Genomic DNA, 13,308 nt, shown 5'->3' on the forward strand with positions numbered 1-13,308 from the left:
CGCCGATCATAGGTTGTGATTAGAAGGACACCTTCCAGCAGATTCCATTTGCTGGATTCTGCAGACTGTGGTCTTCTGAGGCAAAGAGCCGGATGCAGTCTTCACAGGTGATATAATACCCCGTTCCCGCATGTGGGGTAACTCTATCCACAGGGCATGTATCCCACAGCTAAGGTTTCTCCTATGTATTGTCCAAACATGAGTTGTACACTACTGGATGCCAATGCACTTGGCTGGGTGTATGTCTTGCTTTAACACATCATGAGTATTCAGATCCATACTAACACTTCCCTGGCAGACATTTTGTGAAAGTTCATATGCAAGAAAAGTGCACTTCCAGCAGATAAAAAAATAATGCATATTAACATAGCTAACAAATCACCATAGTTAGCAATGCTTTTGTAGAAATTAGACAACAATAAGGTGTATGTTTTTCAGGATAATTACATTAGTGTGAGATCAAATCATGTCCTCCTCCCTTTGCTATTGGCTATGCATGACCTTCAGGCTGTGTTCTCTACACCTATGTTCTCTGTATTTTTTTAATAATGGTAGATTGAAAGCTTTGTGTATTGTGTACAGTTCTGGTCACTGAATTATAGGAAAGATGTCAACAAAATAGAGAGAGTACAGAGAAGATTTACTAGAATGTTACCTGGGTTTCAGCACCTAAGTTACAGGGAAAGGTTGAACAAGTTAGGTCTTTATTCTTTGGAGTGTAGAAGGTTGAGGGGGGACTTGATAGAGGTATTTAAAATTATGAGGGGGATAGATAGAGTTGACGTGGATAGGCTTTTTCCATTGAGAGTAGGGGAGATTCAAACAAGAGGACATGAGTTGAGGGTTAGGGGGCAAAAGTTTAAGGGTAACACAAGGGGGAATTTCTTTAATCAGAGAGTGGTAGAACGAGCTTCCAGTAGAAGTGATAGAGGCAGGTTCGATTTTGTCATTTAAAAAAAAATTGGATAGGTATATGGACAGGAAAGGAATGGAGGGTTATGGGCTGAGTGCAGGTAGGTGGGACTAGGTGAGAGTAAGCGTTTGGCACGGACTAGAAGAGTTAAGATGGCCTGTTTCCGTGCTGTAATTGTTATATGGTTATATACCTGGAGTGACCTAGTACTCCAGTCACTGGAAGTTGACATTCAGGCATGACAAGCAATTCGAAAGGGAAATGGTGTGCTGGCTTCTATTACAGGGAGTAAAAGAATGGAGACACTTTTTTCCAATGATTTAGAACTATGGTGCATTTTTACTATTAACGTAATGCATACCTCGTGAACAATACACTGGTAATGAACCCCACCCCCGGTGCAATGAAACAATAGCTTGACTAGCCGTGACATTGTGGACAAATCCACAGAATTGCTTTAATGGCAGATTATTATTGAAGGCAGTCTTTTGTGTCATCTCTCAATAGGGCTTGCAGTGGCCCCATGCCACCCATCAACCACCCTTTAAAGAAAACCGGCCAGTATTTAGAGCTGAACACAACCTTGATCTCTAATGACGTTCTACAGAGAATTTCAGTTATTTTGGAAACCAAGTGCAGTTTTAATATCAATCATTATTCAAAATCCACTGCATTTTTTCTTCCAGTGAAATGAAAGTAAGATAGAAATATAAGCATTTAATGCCCTGAGATTCAAATATTTTACAATTACTTCTCGCAAAGAACTACCTATTTGATATGTGATGAGAATTGTTATGTAAGCAAATGCTGCAGGCACTCTGTCAGAAAAGTAATATTGACCAGGAGCTGTGTTCTTTCACAATATATACTGCAGACAGATAAGCCTTTGAATAAACACCTAACTCCCTTCTTACTGTCTACATTACCAGATTAATGATGGGACCCAGTTTCATAATATTATAATTAGCAGAACCACTGGGGACAATCTAGCACATACTGGCATGTAGAAGAGAAATGAATCTGGATTGATGTCTTCTGTTTATAGTTCCTGGTATTCCTGAGTTCTGTGACCTTGGGGAGCAAGAGGATAGAAAGAGAAAATATCATTCTGAGGTCCCGCTCAAAATCAACATTTAATGATAATTCTGGAAAATATGAGCCTTAGGGGTTAATTGAGCACGAGTTTCACAATGCATAGAAACATGTGCCTATTGTTTCCAATGTAGATGGCATGCTATTCTTGTGCTTCTTTCTAATGGTAATGACTGCAGCATGAGCCTACTGCAGACTGTGACATCGAGGGGCCATATACCTCGACAGGGGTCCAGCATTGCGAGCAGCCATTGCTGGTTAAAATGAGCCAAATTATACCTCAAATTTTAACTGTAATCAGTGCTGAGAGTTACTCTGACCTTAGGAATGGGGTCTAAAGCACTGTACTAGTAGCCTTGGCAGAGGAGGTTGAAAGGATGAGAGATGTTCTATAACCTGGAAGGCAGTAGGCCTTCTTGACACATGGGGAAAACTCAGTAATAGCAGATAGGTGCTGCCCTGGAAGTACAAAAGGCTTAACTGACACTGCTGCTAAAACGTCACTCTCTACTGGCCTGCGTTGTTCTTCACAAAGCCACTGAAACTGAGGGAAATGTTCACAGAAGATAAGGAAGGCATCTATTGTTTCTCCACTGACCTGCTTGGAATTTAACCTCCAGCCATGCCCAATAGGACCAATATCCATGATAACTAATACTGGTATGCTTCTCATAAACAGAGCACTACTGCATTTCACCCAGGCATTGTAGTGCTTACACCCACTGTCAGAAACTCAAACACTGTACTGATACCATCCAAATACATTGCAGGGCAGACATTTATACACCATTCTTTCTTGCACAAAACCTGAGGTAACAGGAGCTAACCAGGGAGCAGGTTTGTACATCTCATCCTCATGAATGCAGTAACACTCACCATTGGCTGCTGCTAAAGGTGTGACTACAGGTTGTGACTATGACAACCAAATCAGGTCAAGTCAAGTTTATTGTCACGTAGACCATCAAATGAGACGTTTCTCTGAACGAGGGTGTACATCACAATAGTGTACGTAATACCCACAACACACAATCATTTATGAAAGTAAAGATAAAATCTACAGATAATTTACACATACATAAACAAAGTAAAGTGCATAAATTAACTATTGTCAGGTACAGAACAGACTAACTGGTGATACTTCCAATGCAATGCGGCAGGGAGCTCAGAAGCCAAATAGCCTGAGGGAAGAAACAGTTGCCCATCCCTGACCATTCTTGCTTTTATACATCAGAGTCTCCTGTCTGATGGTAGAAAGTCAAAGAGGATGCTGAATGGATGGTTGGCTCCTTGATAATACTAAGAGCCTTATGTGCACAGCTTTCCTGATAAATGTCCCTGATGGATGGTAGGGAGGCACCTATGATCCTCTCAGTTCTTCTCTCAGTATGTTGTAGGGACTTCCAGTCCAAAGCTCAACTGTTCCCATACCAGATGGAGATGCAGCTTGTCACGATGCTCTCAAAGGTGCTCCTCTAAAACTCAGTTAAGACGGGGAGGGTGGGGAGAGCCTTGTTTGCCTCAATCTCCTTGGGAAGTGGAGGCACTCCTGTGCTTTCTTGTTCAAGGAGATAATATTAAAGGACTGGGTGAGGTCATCCATGATGTGAACTCACAGGAGCTTGGTGCACTTAACTCTCTCTACGGAGGAGCCATATACTCACAGAGGGGGATGGTTTACCTGCACTGTCCTGAAGTCTACAATGATTTCCTTGGCCTTCTCTATGTTCAGACTTAGCTTGTTCTTCTCACGCCAATTCACCAGCCCCTCCACTTCCTCTCTGTACTCATCTTCGTCATTGATGAGGTCAACCACTGTTGTGTCATCACAGTCATGCGTCAGCAGTGTGAACAGCAGCGGCCTGAGCACACCGACCTGGGGAGCGCCAGTACTCAGTGTAATGCAGCTGGAGACTTGCTGCCCATACAGACTGACTGTGACCTCACTGTTAACAAGTCCAGATTCCAGTTGCAGATGGGAGGTGTTGAGACCCAGCGAAGATAGTTTCCCCACCAGTTTCTGGTGTATGTTGGCAATAAAACACTGAATTGAAGTCTATAAACAGCAGCCTGGCATGTGAGACTTCATATTACGCTGGAGCAGGACAACAGGCAATAATGTTCCTGTCTCGCTCTGTTGAGGAAAGATGTGTCTTCAGGCCGAGAACCTTCTCCTCCCTCTTCTCAATCCCTCATCTTTTGTGTCCCTGTTTCTCAGTTTTGCTCTACTTCAAAGGACAGGAGAACTAATGTGGTTATATCTAGGACCTATTGGCAAGCTGCTGATAAGATTTGACATCAATTTAATTAAAATCCAAAATGGTGTCTAGAAACCAGTGATAGAGCAAAAATGTTTTGTGCATAATTATCCCCAAAGTGATGATACTTCCATGGGTCAACGTTCTTCATTACCTATCACATCGCTTCCTTTGACAGAGATGCGTGAAGAATAAAGGAGTCGATATTTGCTGTATAAGAAAGAAAGGCTCAGGGAAGGCAGGAGAACAACGAAATGAAAGAAAATGAAACTAAGAGAGTTGAAGTGGATGTTGAAATGAATGAGGATGATGAATCAATTGGGACAAGGTGGGGGCCATGAGGAAAAGATGGTAGATTGGTGCTGTGACTAAAAATGACCATAATATTAAAAGCCGTGTTAGGATGAATGATAATGAAGTACTCAAGGAAAGGAAGGAGTAAAGTATGTCAGGTAGAGGCTTGCTAGCCTCACTGGTACTTCAGCAAGGCTAATGTGAAAAGTGTAGCAGGAATAAAAAACAAAATTCTGGAAGTACTCAGCTCACCCAGCAGCATTGATGGAAAGAGACATTAGTTCACGCTTTGGGTCAAATACAAGTGAAAGGTGGCAAAACCACACAAGAGATTGAAGGGAAACAGAAAGGAAAAATAAATGGATTCAACAGTGGCTGGATGGGAGATGCCAGAGAGTAGTGGTAGATAACTGTTTGTCAGGTTGGAGGCCTGTGACTAGTGGTGTGCCTCAGGGATCTGTACTGGGTCCAATGTTGTTCGTCATATACATTAATGATCTGGATGATGGAGGTGGTAAATTGGATTAGTAAGTATGCAGATGATACTAAGGTAGGTGGCATTGTGGATAATGAAGTAGGTTTTCAAAGCTTGCAGAGAGATTTAGGCCATTTAGAAGAGTGGGCTGAAAGATGGCAGATGGAGATTAACGCTGATAAGTGTGAGGTACTACATTTTGGTAGGACTAATCAAAATAGGACATACATGGTAAATGGTTAGGGCATTGAGGAATGCAGTAGAACAGAGTGATCTAGGAATAATGGTGCATAGTTCCCTGAAGGTGGAATCTCATGTGGATAGGGTGGTGAAGAAAGATTTTGGTATGCTGGCCTTTATAAATCAGAGCATTGAGTATAGGAGATAGGATGTAATGTTAAAATTGTACAAGGCACTGGTGAGGCAAAATTGGGAGTATTGTGTACAGTTCTGGTCACCGAATTATAGGAAAGATGTCAACAAAATAGAGAGAGTACAGAGGAGATTTACTAGAATGTTACCTGGGTTTCAGCACCTAAGTTACAGAGAAAGATTGAACAAGTTAGGTCTCTATTCTTTGGAGCATAGAAGGTTGAGGGGGGACTTGATAGAGGTATTTAAAATTATGAGGGGGATAGATAGAGTTGATGTGGATAGGCTTTTTCCATTGAGAGAAGGGGAGATTCAAACAAGAGGACATGAGTTGAGAGTTAAGGGGCAAAAATTTAGGGGTAACACGAGGGGGAACTTCTTTACTCAGAGAGTGGTAGCTGTGTGGAACGAGCTTCCAGTAGAAGTGGTAGAGGCAGCAGGTTTGATATTGTCATTTAAAAAAAAATTGGATAGGTATATGGACAGGAAAGGAATGGAGGGTATTGGGCTGAGTGCAGGTCGGTGGGACTAGATGAGAGTAAACGTTCGGCATGGACTAGAAGGGCCAAGATGGTCCATTTCCGTGCTGTAATTGTTATATGGTTTATATGGAATAGTTTTTTCTTCCTAGAAACTTTTCAGCAAGTGATAAAAAAATGTGCTTAAAATTAGTTCTGACTCATTGGTCATTATGATACTGCTTGTATATGGAAGAGCAATAATAGTGCAGACACTTTGCATGACTTAGGGGAATTCACAAGATATGACTGTAGTGCTTCGTAATATATTGCAGTGTGGTTTATCTGGAATCAACTGTACGCTCCTCATTTAAAACACAAACACTCTGTTGTATTATCACTTTTGTGAAAGTTATTGCTAGTTCAAAGTGTGTGTTGTAGGAAATTATTCACTGTCATTCAGTGATACTGTATTTATATCCTAAACCTATTTATTTATGGTTCAATACCTTCTGTTTATTTCAAATACTTATCCCTACCCCAACCTTATTTTTAAAACTGCTGTTTCAAAAACAGTAAGGTAACTATTATCAATAACCTTTGGACACTCGTGGAAATATCCTCAGTTTGGAGATAATTATACACAAAACATTTTTGCTCTATCGCTGGTTTCTGGACACATTTTTGATTTTAATTAAATTGATGTCAAATCTTATCAATAAATAAACTTGCAAAAATATTGATATCACAAATGATGAAAATCAGTGTATCTTACAAAGAATTGACTGCACCAATTTTACAAAACACATACGAAGGAGCTGGAAGAGATAACACACTAAATGGTCAGAAATTTTACAATTTTTATCCAATTTAATTTGAATTCTACTTCTGACTTTTTACATCTGCAATCAGCTCTGGGGATAGAGTTTTAAATGGAATGGTTCATTAATATGATGGTAAATAGTAAGAACTAAAAATATTCTTTGGTTGTCACATCTAATGATAACTTAAAATGCATACTGATTGGGAATGGTTACTTTTAATATGGTGTGCATATGTTGCTGGAAGTTTAACATGAGAGAACTAAAAGCACTAAATGTTTATATTACATACAACTGCACTGCAGTGTTGCAGTAATGTTACCCTCCTCAAATCTGCTGGAGTTGTGTATGGTTTACTTACATGGCAAGCCACTACATTTTTCATTATACTGTGAAAACGGTTTGATAGACTATAAAATACATTTTGCAGTGGCTGGTTCTACAAAATCCTCTTCTTGAGACATGATAAATTCATCAAATTACAGGATGGTCCAGCAGAGCAGACCATCAATCCTATTCTGCCTGTTTAAATAAATCAATCAAAATCACCAAATCATAAAATGATTACACCATAGAATGAAACCATTTAACCCACCATGTTTTCACTGGTTCTCTATCAGCACATCTCTAATGACCCTTCCCTGTCATCTGCATATAAAAAATATGTCCTTATATTACCCTTAATTTCTTCCCCTCTATTTTATACTGGTAATCTTGAATCTTCAACCACTCCACCAATGGGAACTGTGTCCCTCAATCCACTCTGTGCAAAGCCCTCTTCATCTTTATAGATGTCCAACAGATTTCACCTCTGTCTTCTCTTCTCCAAAGAAGACTACTCCATCATTGTAACCGTAGTTCCTCAGCCGAGGAACCATTTTTATCAGCTATCTTTGTTCTTCTCTACTCATAAGAAGATTTGCTGTAGTCAGGTAATAAGCGATGGAATGATAACTGAGAATTTGTAAATCATTAAATAGATTTTATGCTCAGGAACAAATTGTGTGTGACAAGGGAAGCTTCAAAGGAGATATGTGGGGCAAGTTCTTATTTACATAGAAAGAGGTGGGTGCCTGCAGTGCCAGGGGTGGTGTTGGAGGCAGATGTGATTAAAGCTCTCAGGAGGCACCTAGAAACATGAACATGCACAGAATGGAGGGGGATACTGACAGAAGGGATTAGGTATTATTAGCTTAATTAGTTCAACACAACGTCATAGACTGAAGGGCCTATTCCCAAACTGTTCTCTTCTGGGTTCCACAGTATGTTCTATGTTCTAAATACGTGTGTTTCAAATTAATAAGATTGTATTAAACATTACATTTTTAATTAATAAATTCAATTAACCCATTGAACAAATAAGACAAATTACCCTTGTTTAATGATTTTACAACATGTTTAAAAAGATGACTGTCTTACTTACCCTTTGAATTTTAGGATCAGTCAGTCATAGATTTTTCTTAGCCAGTACACTGGTTGATTGTAAGACCATAAAACACAGGAGTAGAATTAGGCCATCTAGCCCATCGAGTCTGATCCTTTTTTCTTCTCCTCAACCCCAGTTCCTGGCCTTCTCCCTGTAACCTTTGATACCATGTCCAACCAAGAACCTATCAATCTCTGCCTTAAGTACACCCAACGACCTGGCCTCCACAGCTGCATGTGGCAACAAATTCCACAAATTCACCACCCTCTGGCTGAAGAAATATCTCCGCATCTCTGTTTTGAAAGGTGGCCCCTCTATTCTGAGTCTGTGCTCTCTTGTGCTACACTCTCCCACCATGGGAAACATCCTTTCCACATCTACTCTACCTAGGCCTTTCAACATTCAAAAGGTTTCAATGAGATCCTCTCCCCATCCTTCTGAATTCCAGTGGGTTCAGACCCAGAGCCATCAAACGATTCTCATATGATAACCCTTTCTTTCCTAGAATCATCCTTGTAAACCTTCCCTGCACCCTCTCCAAGGCATCTTTTCTAAGATGTGGGGCCCAAAACTGTTCACAATATTCAAGGTGAGGCCTCACCAGTGTCTTATAAAGTCTCAGCATCACATCCTTGCTTTTGTATTCTAGACCTCTTGAAATGAATGCTAACATGGCATTTGCCTTCCTCACCACTGACTCAACCTGCAAGTTAACTTTCAGGGTGTTCTGCACAAGGATTCTAAAGTCACTTTGCATCTCAGATTTTTGGGTTTTCTCCCCGTTTAGAAAATTTATTTCTACTACCAAAGTGCATGACCATGCATTTTCCAAGATTGTATTTCATTTTCCAATTTCTGGGCCATTCTCTTAATCTGCTTAAATTCTTCTGCATCCTACCTGTTTCCTCAACACTACCTGTCCCTCCACCAAACCTCGTATCATTTGCAAACTTGGCAACAAACCCACCTATTCCATCATCTAAATCATTGATATACAGCATAAAAAGAAGTGGTCCCAACACTGACCCCTGCGGAACACCACTAGTCACTGGCAGCCAAACAGAAAAGGATTCTTTTATTCCCACTCGCTGCCTCCTACCAACCAGCCAATGCTCTAACCATGTTAGTAACTTTCCTGTAATACCATGGGCTCTTAGCTTGGTAAGCAGCTTCATGTGTGGCATCTTGTCGAAGTCCAAATGTACAACATCCACTGCATCCCCTTTATCTATCCTATTTGCAGTCTCCTCAAAGAATTCCAAAAGGTTTGTCAGGCAGGATTTTCCCTGAAGGAAACCATGCTGACTTTGTATTATCTTGTCCTGTGTCACCAAGTACTCCATCACCTCATCCTTAACAATTGACTCTAACATCTTCCCAACTACCGAGGTCAGGCTAACTGGTCTATAATTTCCTTTCTGCTGCCTTCCTCCTTTCTTAAAGAGTAGAGAGACATTTGCAATTTTCCAATCCTCTGGCACCATGCCAGAGTCCAGTGATTTTTGAAAGATCATTTCTAATGTCACCACAATCTCTATGCTACCTCTTTCAGAACCTTAGGGTGCAATTCATCTGGTCTGAGTAATTTCTGTATCTTTATGTCTTTTGGCTTTTTGAGCACCTTCTCTCTTGTAACAGTAACTGCACCCACACACACTACATCAGGCACACTGCTAGTGTTTTCCACAGTGAAGACTGATGCAAAATACTGATTTAGTTCATCAGCCATCTCTTTGTCCCCCATTATTATTTCTCCTGCCTCATTTTCTAGTGGTCCTATATCCACTCTCATCTCTCTTTTAGTTTTCACATACTTGAAAAAACTTTTACTATCCGGTTTTACTATGTGCGGTTGGGAGACTGTAGGTCTGACACGGTGGTCAGCAGCACAGGAGCGCCGCAGGGAACCGTACTCTCTCCGGTCCTGTTCACCCTGTACACATCAGACTTCCAATATAACTCAGAGTCCTGCCATGTGCAGAAGTTCGCTGATGACACGGCCATAGTGGGGTGTGTCAGGAATGGACAGGAGGAGGAGTATAGGAAACTGATACAGGACTTTGTGATATGGTGCAACTCAAACTACCTGCATCTCAATATCACCAAGACCAAGGAGATGGTGGTGGACTTTAGGAGATCTAGGCCTCATATGGAGCCAGTGATCATTAATGGAGAATGTGTGGAGCAGGTTAAGACCTACAAGTATCTGGGAGTACAGTTAGACGAGAAGCTAGACTGGACTGCCAACACAGATGCCTTGTGCAGGAAGGCACAGAGTCGACTGTACTTCCTTAGAAGGTTGGCGTCATTCAATGTCTGTAGTGAGATGCTGAAGATGTTCTATAGGTCAGTTGTGGAGAGCGCCCTCTTCTTTGTGGTGGCGTGTTGGGGAGGAACCATTAAGAAGAGGGACGCCTCACGTCTTAATAAGCTGGTAAGGAAGGCGGGCTCTGTCGTGGGCAAAGTACTGGAGAGTTTAACATCGGTAGCTGAGCGAAGGGCGCTGAGTAGGCTACGGTCAATTATGGAAAACTCTGAACATCCTCTACATAGCACCATCCAGAGACAGAGAAGCAGTTTCAGCGACAGGTTACTATCGATGCAATGCTCCTCAGACAGGATGAAGAGGTCAATACTCCCCAATGCCATTAGGCTTTACAATTCTACCGCCAGGACTTAAGAACTTTTTAAAAGCTATTATTAATGCTTTTTGAGATAGTGATTTAGATGCATATCATATTTTTTACTGAGTTAAGTACTGTATGTAATTAGTTTTGCTACAACAAGTGTATGGGACATTGGAAAAAAGTTGAATTTCCCCATGGGGATGAATAAAGTATCTATCTATCTATCTATCTATCCACTTTGATATTATTTGCTAGCTTGCTTAGCTTTGACTTCCCTTGTCAGCCATGATTGTACTATCTTACCATTTGAGTATTTCTTCATTTGTGGAATACACATTTCCTGCACCTTCCTCATTTTTCCCAGAAATGCACGCCATTGCTGCTCTGCTGACATTTCTGCCAGCAGCTTCTTCCGATTTACTTTGTCCAACTCCTCTTTCATACCTCTGTAATTTCCCTTGCTCCACTGAAATACTGCTACATCAGACTTTACTTTCTCCCTATCAAATTTCAGGTTGAACTCTATCATACTGTGATCACTGGTTCCAAAGGTTTATTTTACCTTAAGCTCCCTAATCGCCTCAGGTTCATTACATAACACCCAATCCAGTATAGCTGATCCCCTAGTGGGCTCAACGACAAACTGCTCTAAAAAGCCATTCCTTAGACATTCAACAAACTCATTCTCTTGAGATCCATTACCAACCTGATTTTTCCAATCGACTTGCATGTTAAAATCTCTCATGATTACCATAACATTGTCCTTTTGACTTCCCTTTTCTAGTTCCTGTTTTAATCTGTGGTTCACCTCCCAGCCACTGTTAGGAGGCTTGTATATAACTGACATCAACGTCCTTTTGCCCTTGCAGTTTCTTAACTCAACCCACAAGGATTCAACATCATCCGATCCTGTGTCAGATCTTTCTACAGATTTGATGCCATTCTTTACCAGTAGAGCCACACCACCACCTCCCTATCCCTCCAATATAATGTGTAACCTTGGACATTCAGCTCCTAACTACAACCATCCTTCAGCCAGGTTTCAATGATGCCCGCAAATCACACCTGGCAATCTGTAATATTGTAACAAGATCATCCACCTTATTTCTTATATGACGTGCATTTAGATACAACACCTTGAGTACCGTATTTGCTTTCCTTTCTGATTCTGCATCCCTAATGATTTGATACTCAGCCTGTTGACTGCAACTAAGTCCCAGCACCTGCCTGGCCTTCCTGACAGTCTGACTGCACGTTGACATTATGACTTCCTGATGTCATGCCTGAGAAGTGTACAGTTTATGAATGAGATGATCTGACCCACTTCACCTACAGATAGAGTGAAAAGTTTTGCAAGACCATTATTTTGCTTGGTTTAGGCCAGTCATTGAATCAGAATCAGAATCAGAGTGAGATTTTAATATCACCGGGATATGTTGTGAGATTTGTTAGCTTTACAGCAGCAGTACAATGAAATACATGATAAATAAATAAGGAGGAAAAAAAACTGAGTTACGTTATGTATGTCTGTTAGTAGTTGAGTTAAAATAAGTAGCGCAAAAACACAGAAGTAGTGAGGTAGTGTTCAAGTGTTCATTGTCCATTAAAAATTCAGATGGCAGAGGGGAAGAAGCTGTTCCTGAATCGCTGAATGTGTGCCTTTAGACTCCGTACCTCTTTCCCACTGGTAACAATGTGAAGAGGACTCATCCTGGGTGGTGAATAATGTTAAATTAGTAGTTATTTATATTAAATTATAATTTCATTGTTTTTGTTGCCAAATTTATACCGTGCTTTACTTGATTAAAAAACTATTCAAGCAGTCTGTAGCTATGACAACCTCTACCTGGAATTTTTTCAAGGTTTCCATTTGCTTGAAGGTTTTAATTCCAGTTGAATGTAGCTTTAACTCTTAATTCTGTGTTGTATTGTCCATTCTTATTTATGCCTGTTTTAACCTTGTGTTCTCGCTTTATTTATACCATATTAAAAAAAGATTGAAAACATCTATTGATCAAGGTTAAGAAAAAAAAGGATCAATATTTACAGATGAGGATAATTACTGAGTATGGAGCCAGGAACTAAGGTCTCAAAAGCCAGATGGAAGTGTCTTGTTTGTAGTTCCAGTCAGTTTAACACTGGTGTGTCTGTATTCAGTAAACATACTAACTTTGGAATGGCACACCCTCATTAAAATAAAAACATTGCTGGAACTACTAAGAAGGTCAGGCTGTATCTGTGGGAAGAGAAACAGTTAATTTTCCAGGTTGAAGACTCATCAGCAGAACCAGAACAAAGAGAAAAAAAAGTTCATAAAGTCATGGAGAGGGTGGGAGAGGAGATGTGTCTCTGATAGGGTTAAACTGAGGAGACCATGGGGATAAGCTATACGTAAGCTAAAATCATTGGGTCATTGGGAGCAGTTAAAGAGTGAGCACACGGATGGAAGATCATTGACAAAAGCATGAAGATGAAAGAGACTGAAGATGTTGGAATCTAGAACAAAAACAAGTGCCATAGACAAAGATATAGAGCAGGGAAACATGCCCAGTAGGTCAGCTCCTCCGCTTCCAGG

This window comes from Hemitrygon akajei, chromosome 2 (assembly GCF_048418815.1).
Source record: "Hemitrygon akajei chromosome 2, sHemAka1.3, whole genome shotgun sequence".
In the NCBI taxonomy this organism is placed as follows: Eukaryota; Metazoa; Chordata; class Chondrichthyes; order Myliobatiformes; family Dasyatidae; genus Hemitrygon; species Hemitrygon akajei.